Source organism: Macadamia integrifolia, unplaced genomic scaffold, assembly GCF_013358625.1.
Source record: "Macadamia integrifolia cultivar HAES 741 unplaced genomic scaffold, SCU_Mint_v3 scaffold725, whole genome shotgun sequence".
Taxonomy (NCBI): domain Eukaryota; kingdom Viridiplantae; phylum Streptophyta; class Magnoliopsida; order Proteales; family Proteaceae; genus Macadamia; species Macadamia integrifolia.
Window position 1 is genome coordinate 385,943 of NW_024870526.1, and position 13,445 is coordinate 399,387.

The following is a 13,445-nucleotide window of genomic DNA, read 5'->3' on the forward strand; positions in this document are numbered from 1 at the left end:
AAATTATAAATTACATTAAAAATAACTAATCTATCCTAGTGGTCTTCTTCTTCACTCGAATCTTCCATTCTTTAGCCCTTCATCTTCTTTCCTTCTTGTTTGCTGTTTCATGTCTTTAAGCTTAGCTTCATGTCTTGATTCGACCTTCGATCTTCTAAGGGTTTCTTCAAGCTAATCACACTTTAACAATCAAGTTAAAGATGTATGTTTGTTTGTTAACACCAAAACATGGCAAGGAGTGTGGACATGTTTCCCAACACGTAGCTGGTGCCAGCTCAGTCCTGGGATCAGCTCTAGGAGGGTTCTAAAGTGCATGCATATCTGAGCTATCCCTCTCTTGACTTCAGCCATTTCTGTATGCAAGGTCTCCATGGGACGGACCCATTCCTATTCGGGTAATTCAGAGTCATGTGGATCCATACTAACTTGGCTATGATCACTTGGTAGTAGACAATATCGAAGAGACGATGGAGGTGACATTGGACTTAGGTGAGTCAATCGATTACCCTGACATGTCTAAATGGACCGCGAAGAATACTTGAGGTGTGGAATTGTGCGAGAACCAAAAGTGGCTTATTTTAGGATTCTCAAATTCTCAACCCCTTGTTCACACATTCACTAGATTAACAAATAATTCATCAAAAGTTGGTCCACTTTAATGATAGGGAGTGGATAAGGTTTGATGCCCTAGTCCACTTACTATCATAAGTGGGAGATACACTCAAATGGCTTGATCGGAATACCCCTATTAATACATTCTCTTCCAATAAAGCCATGCTTTCATTAATTTTACCCCACTAGGTGACCTTCCTCCTAGTTTCCTCGGGTCTTTTAGATAATTCGGCATTTTTTGGGACTTCGACAAAAGTTAGTCGAGATTACGTATGCCAAATCATCCATATTTCATTTCTAAGAGGAATGATACCTTTTAACTGAAACCCACTTAGGACAGCATTTCTTTACAATTAGAATGTATCATAGGAAAATTCCTTTTCAATATTACAAACAAATTCTATAGATTAGCTTGTGGCATTCCTACATGATGCGAGTATGCGGTGGATGCAATAGGACTGACAAGACTTCCTTGATAGGATCTATATACGCTAGGTATGTGATCATTTTAATATACCCGAAGGTACGAGATCAAAGGGATGACTTCCTTGCCCATTACTCATGACTACACATGAGGTTAAGAAACTGGCCATGGGGTGGTGGAACCGTGAGTGATTGTGTACAAAAGTGCAATGTGGGAATACCATTATCTGATCTCAAAATGTCATAAAGTGCACGGACCTTCCCGAGGGTGCTAGCACAATTTTAAATATCCTCGTTGTTTAATAATACCTCACACCCTTGTATAGGAAGCGGGTATCATTTGCTCTAAGAGTACTCTCCATGACATGAGCTGACCTCACCTAAGGTGCGGGCATGACAGGGAGTCCCTCGCCAAATGATTTCACTTCGCGCATGATGCATGATGTGGTTAGCAAATACAATTACAAACATAGGGTTAGCCAAACATGTTTTCAAACAAATGTCGTGGTGGAAAATGCTCTTGCATTTAATGGTAGCATCTAGTGTCGGAAGCTTGACATTTATCCCTAGTGGAGTCGCCATTGTGAGAGTAGCAACCGGAAATGAGATCTCTCTCTTGTCCCCTTCCTTTTTTTGGGGGGAAAAGGACTTGCATCCCATCCTCTCTCTTTCTTTCTCTTTTATGAGGGAGGGGTGTGTTGTGTGTGCTTTTCTTGTAGGCCCCGCACCATCGTATCGATGCTCGGAGATACGTGGAGACCTATTTTGAAAGAGTGTAAAATTCATCATTCGAGATGAGGGTTTGATGATGGTCCAATAAGGGGATCGGGATCATACAAAAGGGGGTTTGGAGTTGCCACCTAGGGTTATAGGCCTAGGACCCTGGGGTGGGCCTGATTCCTGAGACAAAGGCCCGATAATTGGTTTGGTCCAGAGATTTAGGGTAAGTGTCAGATTGTAGAATTGGGAAGGTGTTAGGCACCCATTCTACCCAGTTTGACTGGTGTTCCTACTAGATGCTTAAGAACGAACATTTTTCACAATTATTCCTATTCCACATGCATGGCTAAGTTATCACATATTGACTGAATTTAAATGACTACGTACACTAAAATAAAGTCTATATAAAGTCTACATTGTGATAAATCGGTTGAGAAATTGTACCTGAGCTTGACCCCTGTTTTGGGTCAAGAGGGGTGGACCCCCGGTTTGGTGCTAACACTGGCTTGTTTCTGGATTCTCCTGGCTTAGGGGAAGATGGACTTGACCTCCAATTTCCTTTCTCGAGAGATACTGACTGTGATGATGTTTGAACAGAGTTTCGGATAGGAGCGATTACTTTAGGATTTGAATTCGGACAGAGCTTCAGCTAAGGAAGGCTATTTTTAGATTTGGGTTTGGATTTGGACAAGAATTTGGGTAGAGAAGGCTATTTCTGGGCTTAGGATGATGTGGCACTCCGACAGAGCTTCCGCTAGGGATAGGCTATGGGAGGGCTACGCTGAGGTGGCACTCCGGCAGAGCTTCCATTGGGAATGGCTATTTCTGGAAAGATTCTAGGGGCACTTGGGCAAAGCTTCCGCTAGGAACAACTATTTTTGGAAAGAAATAGATTGACCTAAAAATGGATTGAAGATCCCCAAAGCCCCGAAGAACACTTTGAAGATCCGAACAAAACTTTAGATCTTGACAAAGATCTCTTCGTAGACCCGAAGAACCTCAAGAGGGGAGGGATTTCTACTTTTGGTAAAAATCAAGAACACATAAAGGAGGAAAGTTAAAAACATACTATTTTGGAAAAAAATGGATTGGACTAAACTTGGATTGAAGATCTTCAAAGTCCCGAAGAACACTTCAAAGATCCAAAAAAGATTTCGGATATCGATGAAGATCGGTCTGAAGACCTGAAGAAACTCAAAGGGGGAGGGGAGGAGCAGAGAAGGTAGAGCTTCTCTCTCTAAGGGTGGTTATGGGGTTGTGATGTTGGTGTCCTTAAATCCAAACTATGGGGTATTTATAGGATTTTTGGACCAATAGGGAGGAGAGAGAATTTCTTAACCAATGGGGGCAAAAAGTGAGTTTTTTGGACTAATGGGAGGTAAGTACAAAAATTTAGACCAATGGAAGAGGGGGATTTTCTTGGGATAATGGGAGAAAAAGTAACTTTTTTGGGCCAATAGGGTAAAAAGATTCCTTTTTGGGCCAATGGGAGGTTATGGTGTAGGGTACGCTAGCGGGGTAGCATAAAACACACAAGCAGGAGAAGAGAAAATCCCTTCACCCATTGAGCCAGTGGAACGTAAATTTTGGTTATTGACGGTGGCACACAAGGCTGGACAGGGGTGCACGGGGCATACACGAGTGCATACGGGAGGCTGGCAGTGGGGGCACCCTGGCTAGCCAGGTGCAAGGGGCATACATGCGGGCTGGCCTACTGTTGCGCGTAGGCTAGCCTGCTTATGGCAGCAGGCTAGCCTGTGGGCTCATGCGAGCCAGTGTGCAGGGGCGTAGGGTAGTGTGTAGGGGTGCACAGAGTAATGGGTGGGGGCGCGTGGAGTAGTGGGTGGGGGCTCGCAAGGTAGTACGCGGGGCCACAAGGAGTAGTGGGTGGGGGAATGGGGGCAGTGCACAGGGGCACGCGAGGTAGTGTGCTGTACCATGCACGGGGATGTGCATGGAACTACTGGCTGGCTGGCCAGTGCACGCAGCATATGTGCGGGCTGGCCAGCCAGTGCATAAAAAATGTGATTTTCTGGTGACGATTGCGAGAGATCCGACGGCTGATTTTGACGTACCATATATCGTTGGAGATCCAAGCACTATCCATCTGTACAGTCATCATAACCAAATTCCTTTATATATAAAACATCAAAATTGGACCCTCTTTTCTCCCACACGGGGTTTTCAGGGTTTTTGGGTAGGGCTGTTTTTGGGTTTTCTTAGTCAATCATCTCTGTCAATCGGAAGCAAGAAGTCACGTCCAAGATCCTTAATTCATCATAACCTGAGGTGGATGACAAAATTGGGTGTCTACAATAACATGCAGAAACATACGGTTAGGTATAATAATAGACTCATTGCTATGATCCCTTGCCAATAGGGGGATAGCTGTTGGATAACCTATGAGGTAGGTTGTTTGAGATTTAAAATGTAACCGCAAGCGTACGGATCAGTGTAGCTACGGGTCGAACACAGAGAGAGCAGCCACTTTATTTTTTATTTCTTTTAATAATGCGAAAGTGAACCGATTAATGATTGTGATCTAATTCTAATTACCGTCCTAAAAATAACGTCCTAACCATTCGTCATCTAAGAATTTAAAGACGCAAGCCACGCAATTAAAATAAATAAATAAATAAATAAAAGAAAAAAAATACTGAAATAAAAATAAAGTAAAAGAAAGGGGATAAAGCTAGAGAGAGACTCACAAGTAGGTTTCTCTACTTAGCCCGAGGGATGCATCATAATATGAGCTTCCCTACTTGACCAGAGAGTCACTCTTGCAAGGGTTTCTCTACTTGGCTTTACGGAAAAGGAGACAATTAAAATAAAAAACAATAAATTGATGGTTCTATGGCTAGGAGGGGCAAAGCAACACATACACTAGGCATGAACCTTGGGGGAAAGGAATAGCAATAATGTAACGACTGAAAATAAAAATCCTAAATTAAGAAAGAAAGGGTAGTCAGAAGAGGGAATGAGATGGGGGAGAGAAGACTACTGAAGGAGCCTACTTACTTGAATCAATGCTTGAACTTGAAAAAAAATTGCTCCACGGCTCATGATCTTGTCACCTAGATCTAAGCCTAGAACTATAACTTAAAAAAATTACAACTCAATTGCATAAATTATAAACATAAAAAAGGCTGAATAAGAATAAAAGAGTGCTTGCATTAATTGACATAAAAAAAAAACTATTACAAAAGTGATTAAAGCAAAAATAGAGAAGAACTAGAACTAAAGAGAGAGCAAGAGAAAGAGAGAGCAACTAAAAAAAAACTAGAAGAAGAATGAATTGTCTCTCCTCCTCTTACATGAGTTGTATTTATAGGGAATGGAGAGGTAGGGTAACAAATTTCTCTTTCCTAAAAGAGAGAAACCCACAATTGATTGTGAGATCTTTTGAGTCCAAAAGTGCTAAGATGGAGGAGAGAGAAGAGAGAAATAAATTTTGAGAAATTTCCTAAAAATTTTTGCTTATTTTCTTTCCTTTTTTTTTTCTAATTTATTTTTTTTCTTTTTTTTCTCTCTCCTAGGGACGATTTTTTTTTCTTCCTTTGTGTGATTTGGACAATCTTTGGTGATGATGTGGAGGAGAGAGAAGATTTGGACAATTTTTGGTTCTCCCCTTTTTTTCTCTTTCCTTTTTTTTCTTCTCTTCTTGCTTCCACGATTTTGCTTTCCTTTTTTTTTTTCTTTTTCTTCTCTTCTTGCTTCCACGATTTTGCTTGCTTCTAACTTGATGTGGAAATCCCCTCCATGCCCTTAGTGCTTTAAGTGAGTGAAAAGCAGGAAATCTTCAACAAAATCTTCTAAAAAAAACAACCATAAAATTCGAACTTGAGACCTCTTGGTGAGCAAGGGAATTTTGTACACCATAGCTCACCAACTAAGCTAGGTAGTTGTTGTTACCAAAAACAAATCTTTAATCACTTAAAGATGTGGTCCATCGATCCTTGTTGGCATTTGGAGTATTCCTTGTACCTCTGGGACAATTGTAAACGGGCTGGTTCTGCATCTCGGTTCAGTTCTGATCCATTATTCTTTTTCTGACCCGAAAAGAATAATTATTTGTACGGGTGACCAAACGAATGTGTACTTTTAATTGAACACGTCCATCTTGCTCAGAATTTCATCCTCTTCGCAACCATGGAAAGAAATAGGACCTCTTTACGTGTAAAATTGAAGATATAGCTCCCGATAGTCCTTAAGGCCTTGAAAATATAAAACCTGCAAAAAGAGAATAAAACCCAAGGTAGCTCCATTCTAAATATGTAAAATGCATGTTTTACTACCCTAGATTTCACACATAAATGTGCTCATCAGAATTCCCCCACACTTAGAGACTTTGCTAGTCCTCGAGCAAAACAAAAAGAAAAAGAATAAAAATAAAAAAACCTAACTCACTTTCGTAGGAATCACGGTTGCACTTAGCATGTGCAACAAGCCTTTAAACCCCTAGGTCACCCCTAGTGGACGAGTTGTGTCTCGTGGGTGTTTGCAGTGAATATACACCCAAAATTCAGAATAAACAAATCCCAACTTTGGCTAAAGGTAAGGCTTATACCGATCCGGAGCAAAGATAATTTGTCTTACAAGGGACCCCCACACTTGAACTTTTATTACCCTTTATCAATTCCAGGCACTAGCATATTTCTTAATTTGGAACTCACCTCGTCTCTTCCAAAACATCCTTATCTTAAGGTAAAACCACTTGTGAAGAAATAGGGAACCAATGACTAAGGCGTTGGAGTGTTTTTGACCAAACATGTTACCAAGCATTAATGACATTTGCACATTTTTTTTTCTTTTTTTTTTCTTTTTTTCACTAATAAACTCTATTCTACTCCACTACTTTTGGCCTGAATGACATGGTGGAGCAAACACCAGACACCCAAGTTACTATGTAGCTTCGCTTTTTGCATATGTCCACAAAGGCAGTGATGCTAGAGTTACTTCAGAAGTTTCTTCCCAAGGAATTTCGATCAAGACACCACGCTTCCTGAGGCGCAATGCCCTGTCTAGTTCCAAAGGAATCAACTCTTATTCTTCTTTATACCACATTTCACATTTCATTTAAAATTGTGCATTTGTCAACCCATGCCAAATTAAAAAGAAGGTCTCAACTCCAAATCAAAAGTACAAGGAACCCACAAACTTACATATGGTCCATCATCATAAAACAAGGGTCTCTTATTTTTCAAAAGAAAGTCCCATCTCAAGACACATGCTTGTTTCTTTCTTCTCAACAGGGTTTTTATACGTTCAAAATGGGTACCTTAATCAAAAATTTTATTTTCATACATCAAGCAACCGAATGGTATGATCATTAGCCAAAAGCCAAAGTAGGACTTCATCCTTAGTAAGCTCAAAAAAATAAAAAGAAAAACAAACAGAACAAAGTGAAAAAAAAAATAATAATAATAAATAAATAAATAAAAACTGGTTTCCCTCCCCCACACTTAAGTCATGCAATGTCCTCAATGCATGGAAAGAATTAAAAACAAAGACAATGCAAGGGGGTCATACCTGAATAACAGTTAGTCATCAGTGTAAAGAGGTTCATGGAGATCCATGACCTCTTCACTACTAGTAGTGGGAAACTCGAGGAACGGTTTCAAACGCTGACCATTAACCTTCGAAATTACCCCTGTTCCTGGATTCAAAATCTCCACAGCCCCATGGGGATATACATTATGAACAATAAATGGGCCATCCCATCGGGATCTAAGCTTACCAGGAAAAAGACGCAATCGAGAGTTGTACAATAAGACCTTATCACCAATTGCAAAAGATTTACGCAGAATGTGTTTATCATGGAAAGCTTTGGTCTTTTCCTTGTAAATTCTAGAACTTTCATATGCTTCATTCCTAAGTTCCTCCAACTCAGATAGTTGGAGCCTACGATGAATTCCCGCATCAGACAAATCAAAGTTAAGCTTCTTAATGGCCCAAAAGGCCTTATGCTCCAACTCAACTGGTAAGTGACAAGCTTTTCCATACACCAAACGGTAGGGAGACTGACCAAGGTCAGTCTTGAATGCAGTCCGATGGGCCCACAAGGCATCAATGAGCCTAAGGGACCAATCCTTACGGTTGGGATTAACAGTTTTCTCCAAGATTTATTTGATTTGCCTATTAGACACCTCCACTTGGCCACTAGTTTGGGGGTGATAAGGGGTAGATAACTTATGGGTGATCCCATACTTTTTCATTAAGGCCTCAAAAGGTCGATTACAAAAATGAGTACCCCTATCACTAATTATTGCACGTGGTGCACCAAAGCGGGAAAAAATGTTCTCTTTGAGAAACTGGACCACCACTTTGTGGTCATTAGTTTTACAAGGTATGGCCTCTATCCATTTAGAAACATAATCAACGGCCAAAAGTATGTACAAATTCCCAAAAGAATTAGGGAATGATCCTATAAAATCGATGCCCCATACATCAAAGATCTCAACTACCAAAATAGGGTTGAGGGGCATCATGTTCTTTTTATTGATACGGCCAAAAGACTGGCAGGCAGGGCAAGCCTTGCAAAAATCAAAAGCATCTCTAAAAAGAGTGGGCCAATAAAAACCGCATTGGAGAACCTTTGTGGCAGTCTTCTTAGGTCCAAAGTGTCCACCACATGCATGATCATGACAAAAAGAGAGAATAGAATGTTACTCATGATCAGGAACACATCGTCGGATAATCTGATCCGGACATATCTTAAACAAATAAGGATCATCCCAGAAAAAGTGTTTAACTTGGGAATGAAACCTATACTTATCTTGAGTGGACCAGTGATCCGGAGTCACACCTGAAACTAAGAAGTTGACAATGTCAGCAAACCATGGTTCACTAGACATTGCAAATAATTATTCATCTGGAAAGTTCTCGTTGACTGGAGAGTCAACAGTCAAGGAATTGGGAAGCCGGGATAAATGGTCTGCAACTAGGTTTTCAACTCCTTTCTTATCCCTAATTTCTAAATCAAACTCTTGCAAAAGTAAAACCCACCTAATGAGACGGGCTTTGGCATCCTTCTTCTGAACTATAGGTATCTGAGGGCAGAATGATCAGTATACACCACCACATGTGAGCCAACTAAATAAGACCGAAACTTTTCTAATGCAAACACAACAGCTAAAAATTCTTTTTCAGTGGTTGTATAATTGAGTTGTGCATCATTTAAGGTCCTACTAGCATAGTAAATGACAGTGGGTAACTTATTAATCCTTTGACCTAAAACTGCTCCTATGGCAAAATCTGAAGCATCACACATCAGTTCAAAAGGTTCAGTCCAAACAGGTGGTTGAACAATGGGTGCATTGGTCAACTCCTTCTTAAGTTGCTTGAAGGATTCTAGGCACTCTTTGGAAAACTCAAAAGTCTGATCTTTGACAAGTAATGAGGTGAGAGGTCGGGCTAACTGACTAAAGTTCTTAATAAACCTTCTGTAGAAGCCTGCATGCCCTAGAAAAGACCGAACATCCTTAACAGATTGAGGAGGTGGTAAATTATCAATTAAATCCACTTTGGCTCTATCTACCTTAATTCCCTCCTTGGATATTACATGGCCTAAAACAATACCAGATTTAACCATAAAATGGCATTTCTCCCAATTCAAAACCAAATTCTTAGATATGCACCTTTTCAAAACTAGGGAAAGATGATGAAGACATTCAGAATAGGAATTCCCATGAATTGAAAAGTCATCCATAAATACTTCTAAGAATTTTTCGACCATGTCAGAAAAAATGCTCATCATGCATCGTTGGAACGTAGCAGGGGCATTGCAAAGCCCAAAGGGCATACGCCTGTAAGCAAATGTTCCATATGGGCATGTAAAAGTGGTCTTATGTTGGTCCTCTAAAGCAATTGGGATTTGGTTATAGCCGGAATATCCATCAAGAAAGCAATAGTATTCATGTCCAGCTAACCTCTCTAACATCTGGTCAATGAATGGCAATGGGAAGTGATCCTTCCAGGTTGCCGCATTTAACTTCCTGTAGTCTATGCACACTCGCCATCCTGTTTGGACACGGGTAGGGATCAACTCATTATTGGCATTAGGAACTACAGTCACACCAGACTTCTTAGGCACTACGTGAACTGGGCTTACCCATTGGCTGTCAGAAATAGGATAAATTATTCCATGATCCAAGCACTTTAGGATCTCTTTCTTAATGGCTTCCATCATCACTGGGTTAGCTCTTCTTTGGGGTTCCGTGGATGGTTTGGAATCCTCCATAAGATGTATATGATGTTGCACAATAGAAGGGCTTATACCCTTGATATCAGCCATGGTCCAACCTAGGGCTTCCTTATTATCTTTTAACACTTTAAGTAACTCCTCTTCCTGGCTAGAAGTCAAATTTGAAGAAATTATTACAGGAAGAGTCTGGTCAGGCCCTAGGAAAGCATATCTCAAATTAGATGGCAACTCCTTAAGATCTAGCTTAGGGGGCTCAACTATGGAAGGTTTGGGAATTGAATTGGAAAGGGGTCCTAAGGGCTCCACAAGTGTGTGAAGACTCAAGACTTCAGAAAAGAAATTTTCACTATCATCATCCAACTCATCCATACACTCTTGGAATTCTGAATCAAAATCAATATCAAAGTTGGTAACTAAATCATCAGAAAAATCCAAAAAATCCTCAAGCATATTGATCTCTTCTTCCATATGTGGTTGCTTGCCAATCCTAAACATGTTAAACTCAACAGTTTGGTTACCAAAAGATAATCTTAGGAAACCATTCCGGCAATTGATTAATGCATTACTGGTAGCCAATAATGGTCTTCCTAGAATTATCGGGATCTCATCCTTGGTTGAGAAGGGCTTAGTATCTAACACAATGAAATCAACAGGGAAAATAAATTCCCCCACCTTTAGTAAGACATCCTCAACCATCCCTTTAGGAATCTTAACAGACCTATCTGCCAATTGAAGAGTAGTTCCAGTGGCTTTCAATTCTCCTAATCCTAGTTGCTTGTACACATGGTAAGGTAAAAGATTCACACTTGCGCCAAGGTCAAGTAAGGCATGCTCAATATAGGTGTTGCCTATGACACAAGATATGGTAGGGCTCCCTGGATCCTTATACTTGGCTGCTATGGGCTGAGTAATTATGGAACTAATGTTACCTGCCAAGAACGCCTTTTTGGGCACACTAGTGATACGTTTGTGAGTACACAAATCTTTCAGTACCTTTGCATAGGCGGGGATCTGGGATATGGCATCCAAAAGAGGGATGTTTACTTCTACCTTTTTGAAGACTTCTAAAATTTTGTCCATGGAAGCAGTCTTCTTTTTGTTTACCAAGCGATTAGGAAATGGGACAGGATGAACATAAGGACTGTTAGGGATTTGCCCCTGTTCAGAAGAATCACTTTTGGTTTCCTCAACCAAATCATCTTTAGTTTCAGAAAAATCTTTAGGTTCATCAGACGAACCTGGAACAAGAGGCACATTTGTGTCCTCAACTGAAGAAGAGTTAACAGGAGTAATAGATGGGGAAGATTTAGGAACGCTCTGTAGGTACTCTCTACCACTCCTAAGGGCATAAACAACATTGCATTGGTTAGAGGGCCCTTGTTGAGTCTGACCTTGTACTATATTCAGTGGTGCATTAGTTGGTCCTTGTAAACTAACAGGCTGATGATGCCTAGGGTTAGGCTCTGGTTGACTAGGTAAAGTTCCCTTCTCCCTCTCACGCATAATTGAGACAACTTGGGTAAGTTCTCTCGTAAGATTTTGATGGGTTGTCATGAGGAGGGCCATATTTTTTTCCAAGTCACTTATTCTACTTGCCTCTCCAGTGTTGGTAAACCCAGGGGAAAACTCGCCTGAGGTCCTACATTTGACATAGGAAAAGTATTTTGAGAAAAAGATTGTTGTGCAAAGGGAGGCCTTTGGGGTCCAGGTTGACCTTGATTATAGAAATTGGAAGGTCCTGCTTGGTTGCCTTGATTCCAAGAGAAATTTGGGTGATTTCTCCATCCTGGATTATAAGTGTTACTATATGGATTATTCTGGTATAAGGCATTAACACTATCATTAGAAGTGCCCCCAGAGGTGTTGGGGCATTCTTCTATGACATGTCCAGGGGACTGGCACCAAGCACAAATCTTAACCAAATTGACTGATGATGGCTCTCTAGGAACAATAGCCTCAATCCTCTTGATTAGGCTATCCAAATGGGCTTCCTTGGCTACTATCCCATCCACAAAATATCCTTTTCCTCCTATGGTTCTTTCACTCTCTTGGGTTGATTCCCACTCACGGGTTTTGTCAGCTAAGTCAAGTAAAAATTCCCATGCCTTTCCTTCGTCTGTAAAGGATGTGAATCCCTCATGGCACATAGACTCTATCATTTGTTTAGTTGGGTAATCAATACTCTCATAAATTATTTGACATAAATGCCATAGGTCTAGGCCATGGTGAGGGCATTCTTGGAGTAGATCCTTGAATCTCTCCATAAGTTTGGAAAATGACTCACTAGGCTTTTGCCTAAACTGAAGGATATCACTTCTAAGCTTATTGGTCTTGTGAGTTGGGAAAAAACTTCTTAAGGAAGACAACTGTGAACTGTTCCCATGAGGTTATGGAATTTGTGGGTAACCCTTACAACCACTTCTTAGCTTGGTCTTTCAATGTAAAAGTGATAAACCTAAACTTAACAGCATCATCAGAAAGCTGTTGGATCTTAATTAGAACACATCCCTCTTCAAATTCCCTTAGAAATAGGTATGCATCCTCAGAGGTCAACCCATGGAAGTGGGGCAACATAGTGATGTATTGAGATTTGAGTTCAAAATTATTGCCCTGGGCTTGTGGTAGAACTATATAGGAAGGTTGGGCTGTTCTAGCAGGGTAGAACCTATCTTTCAGAGATTTAGGTGAAGGGTTTTGCTGTTGGTCTCCCATATTGAAGGGTTTTAAAGAGAGCAAACTTATAGGGTCACTACTTGTTGGATCTCTTCTTTCTAACCGATTCTTAGTATTACGTACCCACTTAACACTCATGCAACAGAAAAACTACCCACAACTAAAGTAAGACAAGCACAAAAGAATGGATAGCAAAACTTTTTTTTTTATTATTTTTTTTTGATTTTTTTTTATTTTTTATTTTTTATTTTTTTTGCTTTTTGGGAGCTTACCGGCAGGGATCCGGGGTTGCTCAGGTCAATTCCTGAGGTACTGCTACAGGGCGAAACCTGTCTTTATCATACTGTGAGGCATGGCGACCTCCACTGATACAACTATTATTGCAAGTTGTTCTTCTCAGGAATTCAATAAAAAAATAAATAAAATAAAATAAAACAAAGCACTCCGATTTACCAAAAGAAAGTGAAAAATAACATGGAACTGTCTCCCCGGCAACGGCGCCAAAAACTTGTTTGAGATTTAAAATGTAACCGCAAGCGTACGGATCAGTGTAGCTACGGGTCGAACACAGGGAGAGCAGCCACTTTATTTTTTACTTCTTTTAATAATGCGAAAGTGAACCGATTAATGATTGTGATCTAATTCTAATTACCGTCCTAAATATATGTATCTAAAAATAACGTCCTAACCATTCGTTATCTAAGAATTTAAAGACGCAAGCCACGCAATTAAAATTAAATAAATAAATAACTGAAAATAAACAACCCACGCAATTAAAAAAAATAATAATAATAAATAAAGGAAAAAAAATTGC

The 13,445-nt window shown here is 40.2% G+C and overlaps 1 non-coding gene across 1 annotated transcript; it reads left to right on the plus strand.

Moving 5' to 3' along the window:
* The first annotated feature begins 12,175 nt into the window (after window positions 1–12,175).
* On the plus strand, window positions 12,176–12,282 carry LOC122069835. The gene has a single exon (XR_006137555.1). It is a non-coding gene; the product is annotated as a small nucleolar RNA R71 (small nucleolar RNA).
* The last annotated feature ends 1,163 nt before the right edge of the window (window positions 12,283–13,445 follow it).